Source organism: Acomys minous (genome assembly GCF_964271855.1).
Source record: "Acomys minous genome assembly, chromosome: 17".
Classification (NCBI taxonomy): Eukaryota; Metazoa; Chordata; class Mammalia; order Rodentia; family Muridae; genus Acomys; species Acomys minous.
This window is the reverse complement of record NC_140500.1, coordinates 57,644,729-57,657,115: the sequence shown is the minus strand read 5'-3', so window position 1 is coordinate 57,657,115 and position 12,387 is coordinate 57,644,729. Positions and strand designations below refer to the sequence as shown.

At 49.4% G+C, this 12,387-nt stretch overlaps 2 protein-coding genes across 3 annotated transcripts in view; both read left to right on the top strand.

The window, feature by feature from the left end:
* FIGLA (folliculogenesis specific bHLH transcription factor) overlaps window positions 1-12,387 on the top strand; it is a 41,894-nt gene that overhangs the window by 11,193 nt on the left and 18,314 nt on the right. The gene's annotated exons all lie outside the window — the stretch shown is intronic.
* The window catches only part of ADD2 (adducin 2), a 100,984-nt gene continuing 93,899 nt past the window's right edge, over window positions 5,303-12,387 (top strand). Inside the window, exon 1 of one of the 2 annotated variants that reach the window (XM_084765945.1) lies at window positions 5,303-5,550. The gene's annotated coding sequence lies outside the window, so the exon portion shown is untranslated. Of the gene's footprint in view, window positions 5,551-9,929; window positions 9,951-12,387 lie in introns of those variants that run through there. The other variant, XM_084765947.1, reaches the window with a different exon arrangement.

Below are 12,387 nucleotides of genomic sequence, written 5' to 3'. Positions count from 1 at the left end.
CTGCTGAGGCAGGGGCAGGGGTAGCATTTCTAGCTTCTGGGGCTGGAACAGGCTCCCTGGGGACTAAAGCCACCTGCTTTACTGGGTGCAGGGGTGGGAGTGGGGGGGCCTGAGCCATGAGAAGCCATGTACCTGGTATAAGTAGGAACTGGGTTGATTTCAAGGTTTGGGAGAGACTTTTTTACAGGGTTCCTGGTGAGTGAAGGTTGGCAACATGTTGATGGTAGTGTGGCAGCTGCCTTGCTGCCGTTTGCCAAGAATCTCACAGTATACATGGCTCCAAATCATATTCAGACTCAGTTTCTGAAACTATTGATATTGTATCTCAGGAAAATGCCCACCTTCAACACTGCTATAGCGGGTAGTTGTGTCCGAGCGTAAGCTGGGACGAGCTCAGAAAGCACAGTGGAACAGGAGAGACCTGGGGAAGAGACTCCTGCCGAGCAGGTGACTAGGAGACAGTGTAGAAGGTCCCTCTTGGGGACTTTCCAATCCATAGGCGTGAGAAGCTGATCCCAGGTTGCTAACCCTTCAGCGACCCCAGCTTGCCCTGGAGGAGGCTGCTAGACACCAAGTTGGAGGACGGTGGATGTGAATGCCGCAGTGGTTATCTGTTCCCAGGCTTGTGGCAAGCTGTCACACTTGGAGCAACATGTTCAATTCCTTGCAGTTCCTGTGGGTCCAGGACTTATGTGCATGTGGTGTCACCTGGTGTACTGTTTTGGGGGCCTCACAGTGTTAGGCAGGGACAAGTCTCGTGTGAAGGCTCCACTGGGAAGGGATCTGACTTTATACATGCATGGCTATTGGCAGAAGTAATTTCCGCTGGAGCTTTTGGGTCAAGGGTTTCTGCTTCTGTGTAGTGACTGGCTGAGGTAGCCCTCAGCTTCTCGCCATGAAGGCCTCCCCAATAGGCCTATTCTACAAAAGCACTCACGATAGGAAGGCAACCAAGAGAGTCTGCCACAAGAGAAGACTGTGTGACCGGAACCACAGGTGGTATCTGTACTGCTGGTCTTTTGACAACTTGACACAAGTTAGAATCCTTTGGAAAAAGGGACCCTTGCTTGAGAGAATGCCCCTACCAGATTGGCCTGTGGGCCATTTTCTTGATTAATGAGTGATATGGGAAGATTAATGAGTCCAGTGGGGGTGGTGTCACCTCCGGGCAGGTGGTCTTGGGTGGTATAAGAAAGCAGGCTGAGCAAGCCATGAGGAGCCAACCAGTAAGCAGCACTCCTCCGTGGCCTCTGCACTGGTTCCTGCTTCAAGCTCCTGCCCTGATGCCCCTGGATGATGGACTACAAATTCTGAGATGAAACAAACCCTTTCCTTCTCAAGTTGTTTTTTGGTCAAAGTGTTTTATCACAGCAATAGAAACCCTAAGATAGTGTATTGGTTGATTTTGTGCGTCAATTTGACACATGCTAGAGTCATCAGAGAGGAAGGAGCCTCAGTTGAGGAAATGCCTCCATGAGATCCAGCTATAAGGCATTTTCTCAATTAGTGACTTGTTTTGCTTTGTTTTTCAAGATAGGATTTCTCTGTGTAGCATTGGCTGCTCTGGACTCGCTTTGTAGACCTTGAACTCAGCAGAGGTCCAGCTGCCTCTGCCTCCCCAGGTGCTGCTCTACGTCAGCCAGCTAGTCAACTAGCGATTGGTGGATGAGGGCCCAGGTCATGGTGGGTGGTGCCATCCCTGGGCTGGCAGTCCTGGGTTCTATAGAAAGCACACTGAGCAAGCCATGAGGAGCAGGTTACTAAGTGGCACCCCTCCATGGCTTCTGCATCAGCTCCTGACTCCAGCTTCCTGTCCTGTGTGAGTTCCTGTCCTGACTTCCTTCAATAATCGATGGTAATATGGAAGTGTAAGTCAAATAGAACCTTTTCTCTCCAACTTGCATTTTGGTCCAGGTGCTTTGTCACAGCAATAGAAACTCTAAGACAGACAGCATCCCAGTAGTACTTTAGCTGAAGAGGTCAGTGAGAGGTAAATCAGTCCTGTCAGTGACTCAGGGTGGATCCCAGAAGGATAGGGATCCTTGAGGCCATCTTAGAAGCTCTATAACAAAGCAGGGGGCGCCTGCCGCTTGCCGTCTCCTCTCCCTACAGCTACTGCTGACAGAGACGCCCAAAAGACGTGAAGCTGAGAAACTATCTTACTGCAAATCTGTCAGAAAATCAAGCTTTAAAAATGAATCTGTCCCCTGGGGGGGTTACCTAGTTGTAATATCCAGGTCTGACCTAGGGTATTCAGAGCTCTTCTGTCCCTGGTCAAGGAGGGCCAGGCACTGTTGGGCTTTCCTGGTGCTCTGTGTCAGCCAGCAGCAGCACCACCACCACCATTTCTACATGTGTGGGTTTCAACATGAGCTCGGAATTGAGGGAGTGAAAACACCCAAGGACATCAGTGGAGATCTCACAGCCTGCTAATGCAGCGCTGAAGTAATTCCTGCTTCCACGAGACACGTGAACAAGCCCCCAAGCCTTAGGAGAAAACGGGTGCATTTTTTCCCTGTTTTGACAATGCTGTGGTGGGTTGGAAGGAGGGTTACCTTCTGCGTGGCTTGAGGAGAGCTAGTCTCCACTTTGTTCTGGCTCTGCCTGTGGGAGAGGGTGTGGAGTCGCACAGTGTGGCCTCGCCCTTGCTGTGCAACTGGAATGTGTGGGTTCAAACAATCTTCCTGCCTCAGCCTCCTGAGTGCTTGGATTACAGGTGGAGCTACCACAGCCAGCCTCTAGTTCTGTTTCAGGCAACCCGCTTTTGTTCTCTCTGGGAAGCAGAGGCCGTCACCAGCTTGACCTAGAACCCCGGCTGGCTCTGCCATGTATTAGCTGTGTGGTCTTGGATAAGTTACCTAGCTACTCTGCCTCAGTTTCCCCAGTGAGGAGGATGATAATATTTCCTGGAGTTTTTCTGAGGTCTGAGGAAGACGTTGCATTAAGCCTTCAGACAGTGCTGCGAGCCAAGGATGGTCTGCTGCTGTTAGTTTGGAAGACCAGTGCCTGAAAAAGAGAACTTTCAGTGTAACAGGGCTGGCGTGGGAGGATTTAGGAAATGGTCTCTGGTTCCTCCCTCAGGTTCTGTTTAGAAAGGGAGTCTGCCTTACCTACCATATCATGGAGTTCTAAGAAGGGGCTCCCAGATTCCCTGGAGTTCTGACAGGGAATGATACTTCATATTTGGTTGCAGAGCTTTGGGCGAGGTACCAGAGAGGGCAGAGCTCAGCCTGATGGCTTGTCCTGCTGTCAGGTTGTCAGAGAGAGTCTATGACTGCATCCGAGGAAGACATGGAAACGCATGAAAGGGTGTGGAGGAGGAAGAGCTGTGAGGGTCAGGGACGTATGTGGGGTTAGGGAGGACCAGAGAGGAACAGGGGTCCTGCCATCTGAGCCGCATGGCTTCGGGCTCTTCCGGGGTTGTGGTGGGTCTTTCCACGTTGCACATTTCCACATCAGTCGCAGCTCTGCTTGAGAGGCTGTTTGTGTCAATAAAGTCCCCGCCCACCTGCCCCTCCTCTTTACTATGAGTACTGGAACCTGGGGCCTCATATATATCAAGCATATACCCTACCACCTGGCTGCAGTCCTAGCCCTAGAACGGGAGCTCTCACAAGCCTGTTTGCAAAGAAATCGCCAGAGTACTTGTTTAAGATATCTGTGGGCAGGGGACATAGCTTGGCGAATGTTCTGTTTCAGTGTATTGCTATGACAAGCACCATGCCCAAAAGCAACTTGGGGTGCAAAGGGTTTATTTGAACTACACTTCCAGATCACAACCTATGAGGAAAGTCAGGCGAGGAAGCCAAGCAAGAACTTGAAGGAGAGCCACGGAGAAGTGTTGCCGCCTGGTTCGTTCAGGCTCATACTTAGCTGGCTTTCTTGTATAGGCCAGGACCATCTGCCCAAGGGGTTGTGCTGCCTGGAGCGGGCTGGGCCTTCCACACCAATTAGCATTCAAGATAGTCGCCCCACAGACGTCCCCCAAGGCCCATCTAATCTGGGCAGTCCTTCAATTGAGACTTTCCTCTTAGATGACTCTAGACCAGTGGCTCTCAAACTGTGGTTGTAACCCCCACGGGGGCGGGGGGGAGGGGGAGTCACATGTCAGATATTTACATTATGATTCATCACAGTGACAAAATTACAGCTGTGAAGTAGCAACAAGATGATTAATATTATGGTTGGGGGGTCACCACAACATGAAGAAGCATGTTAAAGGGTGGCAGCATTAGGAAGGTTGAGAACCACTGCTCTAGACTGTGTCAAAGCTCACGGGACAGTAGGTAGGTAAAGACGCTTGTGGAGCAAGCATAAGCACCTGAGTTCTGACCCGCAGCACCAGTGTAAGAGCCAAGCGTGGCAGGCAGCATACAGCAATTTCCAAACTCAATTAAAGATGCCGTAAAATAAAATGGAATGTGATAGAAAACACCAGAGGTCAACTTCTGGCCTCTATGCTTTCACGTACACACACACACACACACACACACACACACACACACACACACACACACACACGAACATGTACACAGATGTCCATTCCTGGGCCACTTTCAGAGATTTGAGTCTTGCCCACCTGTGTTGGAATCTAGAAAGCTGCTATCAGGAGTGCCAGAAGAGCAGGGCTGCCCTAGTCTGGTTTGACATCAGTGGCCAGTGGCTGTTCTGGAAGCTGACAGGAACGTAGAACTCTGGGAGTGGCTAACATTTGGTGGTGGGGAGGGGGAGGGGGAGGAGGGAGGAGGAAGCAGGGTAGAGGTATAAGGTCTTGACTGCTTGCAGCATCCTATGGTCCAAGGGGTAGGCCTTAAAGAATCCTGCCACAAGCCTTAGAAAAGGCTCATGGGACAGATACATTAGATTCAGGTCACATGCCTGGCCCGTAGTGGCAGGTCTGAAGGTAGCTCCCCACTCAGCCACTGGGGTCTCTCTAGGGAGGAGAGGATAGGGGAGGTACAAGGGGCCAGAGGAGGCAGAGGCAGTATAGGTTGCAGAAGTGAGTCCCCACCCTAGTTGAAGAACTACAATCAGGAGCAATCTCTTGTTTGGAATTCAGTCATCCAATTGTCACTAGTTAGCAACACTGAAAGTTACCTCCCAAAGGCAAGATGTCTGAGACACTAAATAAAAATAAAACATATCCCGATTGTAAGACCTTTCTAAACTCAAGAGTGCAGTATGTCTTGCTGGGGCGTCTCCTGAGGTGCTGGCCCTGCCTTGGACCCAGGCTGCTGCAGGGCGCGGGCGGGGACGCTGCAGCGAGCCGGGCTCTGGAGGGGGCGCTGCGCACTCGCCCGGCCCTTTGTCAGCACGCACTGCCGGGAGCTCACACATCTTCCAGCCTCCCGCGGGCTCTGGACTTGACTCTGACTGCAGCGCCGGCCACGGGGACGAGGATCTAGGGCCTTTGTCCCGAGCTGCGGGATGCGCGGGAAGCGCCACGCAGCAGAGTAGCTGTGCGCCAAGGAAGCAGGTCCTACAGCGGAGGAGCGCCGCCCAGTCGTGCTGGGGGCATCTGGGGATGGATGCGAGATCGCCGCATGCGAGGTAGGGCACCAAGGGAACAGGGTGGGCTCACGCAGGCGGATCCCCCAGGGTGCCTGAGCTGCAGAATGACGGCGAGCTCAGCTTCAGCCTGGGAGTGGCTGCGCCCGCGCAAGAGCGCAGCTGCCTGGGTACACCTGCGGCTATGCGGATCTGTCACACTGAGCTGTGGAGATGGGCCTGCACAAGGACATGGGGGCATTCCTGGGTCCGTGATGCCTGCTGCTTTAGCCTTCTCAGAGGGCCTCCCGGGCCGCCGCCCTGTGGGATCCACGAGGGATGTGCGCTTGCCCAGCTGAGCGCGCTGGGGTCCAGATTCACAAGATTCTCCAGCCTGGCTGAGTGCAAAGGGGCTGCAGGGCAGATGCGGGAGGACGAGACACCGGCGCGGGGGGAGGGGGGGACGCACCCAGGGGTTGAGTATTTACGTTGTCTCAAAGCTTTGGAGGAGGATTTGGGGCGGCTGCTGTCCCTGAGGATGTGTTATCAGCTAGCTCATCTGTAGTGCCCATCTTTTCTTTCTCCGTGCCTCCTCTCCTCTCCTGCACCCCAGGGAGAAGCAGAGAAGAGGCCACTCTGGGTCCAGGGTCCAGGAGGGTGGGGGGGGGGGTGTCCAGTACTTGTTTTGAAACCACAACCACAGGCAGCCAGGTGTTGGGGGAAGGGAGGGCAGGGCAGGGCAGGCTGCTTTAGGATGCCAGTCAGGCCCGGAACTGGCCTATTGTCTGGCTTTTCAGGCTGCTTTCTTTTCTATCCTCCATCTCCATCCCCTGCCAAAAGTGAATAGATAAACATTAAAAAAAAAAAAATTCAAGTCTCACCCACACTGTCAAATTCTTTTAAAAAATTGTCTTTACGGCTCACAGATCATTACCACCCCCTTCTTCATTCCCACCTCTCCTCTGGCAGTTTGTCATCAAGAGCTAAGTGTCTCGAATGAGTTATAAATCATAGAAATCAAATCTCTGGTTTCTGTGTGGAGATTTCTGACTAACAGGAGGAAGAGCTGGCACGGAGAGAGAGTGGCTCAGCTCCTTTCACTGCGCTAGGGCTGCTTGGGACTGTCATGTGTTTAACTTGTGCCGTGAGAGGTAACTGCATTTAAAAGTTATATTTCCCTTACGGAAAGAATACCCAGCCAACACTTGGAGTAAAGGCGTCTGAACTGAATATGGACGTGGAAAGCAACCGAAATGTCAGACTTGCAGTGCCCCTTCCCACTGTCACGAGGATACTGTGCCAGAAATTGTTGTTTGGAGATAGGAGGCTGGATTATGGGATATTTTTTCTCTTTTCAAAATATTACTTGGTGGTGTTGGGGACGGAGCCCGTTGAGCACAGTGAGCAGGTGCTCTGCCACTGAGCTGCACCCCCAGCCCAGCGTGTTTGCCTTCAGTGCTTTATTGTGTAAAGCGGACAGACCTTGCCTAGCACTCTCTCTCCTCCCTACCTAAGGTGCTTGTCACTGTGAAGGCAGCACACACGTTTTGAAAACCTACAGGCTAATCAATCTTTGATCCAAAATCTACGACAGTTTCATGGAAACCCCATGTTCTTTTTTGTCCATCAAATCACTGACTAGCAGGGCTTGTCCCATACATTATTGACCTGTGTGTGGATGCTGCTATGTTCACAGGTCCTGGGCATGGGGTAGAACTCACTTTAAACATTATTATATTGTTGGAGATAGCAAAGCTCAGCTTCTTAAAATTTTTGTTTGATAAGTTCTCAATATATATCCTATGCTGGCCTCAAACTCATCATCCTCCTGCCTCAGTTTTCTGAGTGACAGGATGTCAGGCTTGCACCACAAGGCTCAGATAAACTGCAGCTCTTTTTATACAGATGGTCAAGTGTGTGTGTGTGTGTGTGTGTGTTGGCAGAGGATTTATGTTAAGATTTTAAACATATGTGACATTGGAAAGTATATTTGTTTAATGCCTACCTTGTTTCACAAGGGATTTGAGACAATTTCCAGGGATTCATAAAAATATAACAAGGTGTCCTAGTGTAGAAAAGAGGAAACAGGATAGAATTAAAGGCAGCTGAGGAATCTACCAGAAACTTGGGGAAGGTAGCTGACCAACCCACATGTCTGTGTTTTATTTGTAAACATATCTACTCATTGTTTATTCAGTGAAAATTTATAAGAAGCTACTAGACACCTGGTTTGGTAAGAAGTTCTGGAAACAAAGAGGTGACAGAGGTGGCCATGGACTCCACCCTGGTAGCATTTCATGGCAAACGCACAGTCACAAAGGAATCTCTCAAATGCATCATTGCCAGTTGTGATAAGCATTGTCCTAGGGGGGAAAAAAACACAAAACATCACTCATCTGGAATATAAAACAGGACAGCTTGTAAAGAGAAGCAGGGAGCAGAGAAGTCCCTGTATTCCAGGACCAGAAGACCCTATTCTCAGACATAGCATGTGGGGCGAGGCTCCCTCTCTCCTCGTCAGGCACACAGTGGGTTTTGTAGGCTTGGTCAGACCTCACAGTCTCTCACGTCCCCTGGTGTTCTGAGGTTATATACATTTCCAGGGACCTGTTTGTTCTCTAAAGTGAGTCACTTTACCCTACTGATAATCTTGGCTAATTAAATATGAAAAATGTGTTCCAGATTGTCTGGGGCTGGACTTTGGTTCTTCATCGCCCCGTTAGAGCAGGGTATAGGCCTGATGAGTCCGTCACAGCGTGAGTGAACAGAGGGGAGTTTGAATAGAGCACACCGGGGAGAAAGAGGCTGGTCTGCACAGGGCAGTGGTTGGCCAGGCTTAGAGGACTGGTAAGGAATGAGAGGGTCAAGCCAAATGCGCTTCCCCATGGACGACTTGGAGCTATTTGTTAGTAGCAGCTGCCACAGTAGAAGTGTGATGTAGAAGGCGCACCTGTTGACTCTTGCATGACTGGACTAGATTTCCATTACTGCAATGGACGGGCTCCGATTAAGTACCTTACATCCAGGCAAGTGGATGCAATAGTGAAGTGGAGCCAGCCACCCAGTCAGTGCTTGTGCTTACTAGCTGTGACAGTTTGGGGCAGTTAATCTGCCTCTCTGTTTTCTAGAACCCTCAGGTGGCAACAAGAGACTAAGCACACCATCTCGCTTTCCTAAGAACTGATGGGCTTTACACAGGGAAGTCTTGGGACACAGACCGACACTCCTTAGACATTAGGCAGTGACTATTTTGATTACTGTAAAATGAAACAGCAACCTGTTTATGTAGGCACTCCAGGGGTGGCTTGGTGGCAGAATTTTAAATTATATCTGATTATCTTCAAGTGGCTGTGTGTTCTGGGGCTATTAGCATTGTTTTGCAGGCGTGCTGTGAGCCATGTCTGTAGTACTGTTGTCAAAGTCAAGTGCAGAAAATGACAGGGAGGTGAAAAATGGCCCGAGACATCATTTTTCCATTGTTTCGTATTTTGAGACATTTCATAGCACTAGCTCATACCTGATGCTGGCCTGGAATCACTGTGTGGCCCAGGTTGGCCTCAAACAGCCCTTCTGTGATCTGAGGTCACAGGCTTGAGTCACCGCGCCCACTTTTCCATTGTTAAAATCAGAATAGTGTTTTCATTTTTACCAAGACTCTATTCCTTGTTTTAGTAAACCAGATTGTATGTGGGGCTGTTTAAAATTTAATTATTGTATTGTTTGGATTATTTATTTATTTTTGAGGCACAGTTCCCCCACATCGTGCCCTAGGCTGCCTGAAACTCATTGACATGGGCAGCGGCAGGATGATCTCAAACTCATGGCAATCCTCCTGCTTCAGCTCCTGAAATGCGGGGATTATCATGAGTGATCACACCTGGCTTGTTTGGCATTAGCGTTTTTATTACACATGTTTAGTGTGTCCGTGTGTTTGTGTATGTGGTGTGTGCACGGTGTGCATGTCTAGGTCAGAGAACAACTGAAGGACTTAGTTCTTCTTTTCCAGCACGTGGGCCCAAGGGTGGAATTCAGATCATCACGCTTGTTGCTTGGCAAGTGCCCTTACCCATCGGGCCATCTTGCTGGCCCTGTTGGCATTTTAGTGACTTACATATTACAAGAACACACACATTCAAGGTCCATGTTACTGAAGGCATCAACGTTCAGCTGGGCTTCGTGGTCCCCAGGAAGAGTTGTTTCCCCTCGTGAGGGATCTCTTTCCTATTGACGCTTTCTGGACTGTGTTCCGGGGCGCAGCTGGCATGGTTGAGGTACAATTCTGAATCTCTAAAGGAAATTGCAGTGCTGGTATTTGACCTGCCTGAAGAAGTAGCCTGAAAGAATTTTAGGGCCGTAGCACCAAACATGACTTCCGTCTTCAACCACCGCACCCAAGTCCCTCACACTTGGATGGTATCCATGGAATGGCAAGAAAGGCCACCTACCCTGGCCTCGATTCTCAGGTGAGTCCCCTGGGAATGGCTTGCAGAAGGCATTGAACGAACTGCAAAGAACGAGCAAAGTTCAGTGGTATCAATTAAAATTAATCTATTGACAGTCTTATTCTTATCTCTCTAGTTTTTTTTTTAAAAAGTCATTATTTCAGTTAGATTAAGTTATGCGTTATGGTGCAGTGTCTTGTCCTTACATGGAGTGAGTCACCAGTCAATCAAGATAGTTTGTGTGTTTGGCTCCTGAGATGCCTTTTGATTTTGACCACCATGCACTAGCGTGCATCTTTGTGGGCTCGATATGGCATTCCCACGTGTCTATGATGGGTTCTGGCAAAACAGAAGCAAGTAATGTTTCCACCCTCTCCTGACCACACGTTTGCAGCCTCCCAGGCCCTACCTTTTAACTGCTTGTGCACTTGGAATAGGTTATTGCAAGCTGTCATCTCCTCATGGTGCCATGGAAACCAGAACCTGCTTTCTAACCTCCTCCTAACCCTCTCTAATTCACGCATTCCAGCCTCTGAAAGTCACTATTGCACAGTTCCATTGTCTTTTTGAAGAGGCACCCGGGCCAGGGGAAGTGACTCAGCTGACGGAGTCCTCGCCTAGCATGCATGGAGCCCTGTGTTTGATTGTCAGCACTGCGGGAACCGGGTATGGAGTGGCAGGGACATGACTATAGTCCCAGCACTGGGCAGATGGAGGCCGAGGGATCAGAGCAGCATTTCACTATATAGTCAGTCTAGACTGAGGCCAGTGTGGGCCACATAAGCCGCCATCCCAATACAAAAAAAAAAAGAGAGACAGAAGAAAAAAGAAATGAAGACATCCACATAAGGCACGTGAGAGAGAACACACAGGGCTTTTCTGAGTTTTGTAGGTGAGTGTACAAGGTGGCTTTTTGATATAATGGACATGACAGGGCTATTTCCTTTGAATCTGCACCCAGAGCAAGACAATTGGGCCACATGGCAGGGGCACAATTTTTAATTATTTATTTATGTGTGTGTGTGTGTGTGTCTACATGAGTTTATGTGCACCATATGTATGCAAGTGCCCTGGGAGGCCAGAAGAGGGCTTTAGATTCCCTGGAGCCGGAGTTAAAGAAGGTATGAGCTGCCTAATATGTGGGTGCTGGGAACCAAACCTGCGTCCTCCATAAAATCAAGTGCTCTTAACCATTGTGCCGTTTCTCTGGTCCTAGTTCTTTTAAACAAAATATTTTTAGTGTGAGGTTGGTTGAATCTGGATGCAGAACTCACTGAGACAGTAGGCTAGTGGGTCATCCTGAACAAAACACCCAGAGGTGTCAACAAACATTGCTGGTATTGTGCTGTGCGGGGCCCTGGCTGCCCAGCATGGGGTGCTGTGCGGGGCCCTGGCCACCCAGCGTGGGGTGCTATGCGGGGCCCTGGCCGCCCAGCGTGGGGTGCTGTGTGGGGCACTGGCCGCCCAGCGTGGGGTGCTGTGTGGGGCACTGGCCTCCCAGCATGGGGTGCTGTGCGGCGCACTGGCTATCCAGTCTGGGGTGCTATGTGAGGCACTGGCTGCCCACCCTGGGGTTTCCTGGAAGGGGTCTTTCAGGACTAAGTCTGGGACAGCTCCCGGGACATATGCTTCTTGACCCAGAACTTGGGATTCCCATATCTTCATTGTAGGCTGAATCTTTATCCCAAGTGATCTTGTTCCCTTGTATGCTTTGTTCTGTCTTAAATTTTACTGTGTGATAATGAAAACAAGACCCTTCCTTTAAAAACTTATCTCCCCAGTATGGGGCTCATTATTGTAAATTTTAAATCTTTCTTCTTCCATGTCATTTTTGGGGTTGTTTCAGTGTTGTTAGCTCAGGCTGGCTCTGAGCTAGCACGCCTCCCACTTTAGCCTTCTGAGTGCTGGATGACAGGTGTGAGCCAGCGCATCTGACTCTTCCATGTCATATTGATTTTTTGCCTTTTGTGTTTTCCTCCATGCTCAGCGGTGAGCCCTGGGGCCTCATCCATGTTCAGTACATACACTGGTGCTGAGCTAGCTGTACCTTTGCTCTTCTCTATTTTGAAACAACAGAATTGGATTTCTAGTCAATATTAATAATAATAATAAAATTAATATTAATTTGTTGTACATGGCAGATTTATTGTTCTAAAATGTTTACTTTACATTAAAAAATTGCAGACTAATTTTCTCACTTTTTTCCCCCTAAATGCAGCCTAAGGCTTCCTTGTTCTTGGAATCAAAGAAGTTGCGTCTCTGCATTTATTTTGTTACTAGTCTTACTTGAAAAAATATATATATATATATTCTTTACCAAATAATGAAAGACTTACTACTTTATTTCTTTCCTGCTTCCCTCACACCCACTTAACCTCTCACCTGAGGAAGCCAGTTGGTGTCTGTTTGACTTTTAACACCATGTGCTTCTAGCCATGTTGGTCCCCCAGCTGTGCTC